This window comes from Myotis davidii, unplaced genomic scaffold (assembly GCF_000327345.1).
Source record: "Myotis davidii unplaced genomic scaffold, ASM32734v1 scaffold135, whole genome shotgun sequence".
Classification (NCBI taxonomy): Eukaryota; Metazoa; Chordata; class Mammalia; order Chiroptera; family Vespertilionidae; genus Myotis; species Myotis davidii.
In genome coordinates, this window is record NW_006289813.1 from 330,057 (window position 1) to 330,445 (window position 389).

General features: G+C 37.3%; 1 protein-coding gene across 5 annotated transcripts in view; it reads left to right on the forward strand.

Annotated features, from left to right (window-relative positions):
* The window catches only part of LOC102771633 (survival motor neuron protein), a 30,056-nt gene that overhangs the window by 10,856 nt on the left and 18,811 nt on the right, over positions 1 to 389 (forward strand). The gene's annotated exons all lie outside the window — the stretch shown is intronic.

Here is a 389-nt window from a genome sequence, read left to right on the forward strand (position 1 = left end):
AATTATTTTTTAATTTCATTAGTCTTCCTGTTTTGGGCAGGGGGATTTGTTTAATCCTCATGTGAGGATATTTTTTCCATTAATTTTTTAGAGAGTGGAATCTAGGAAGGGATGAGTGGATGGGAGAGAGATTAACATTGATGTGAGAGAGACACATTGACTAGTTATGTTCCACACACACCCTGACTAGGTCTAGGGATTGAACCTGCAACCCAGGTACGTGCCCTTGATCTGAAATCAAACCGTCTTTGGTTCAAGGGCAAGTACTCTAACTACTGACCCATACTGGCCATGGCTGTGATCACTTTTAAAGAGCATTGGAAGGCTATAAACTTAATTTTCATCATTATTTTATTAAATAGAATTAGTAAAATGTCTATGTGAAACAA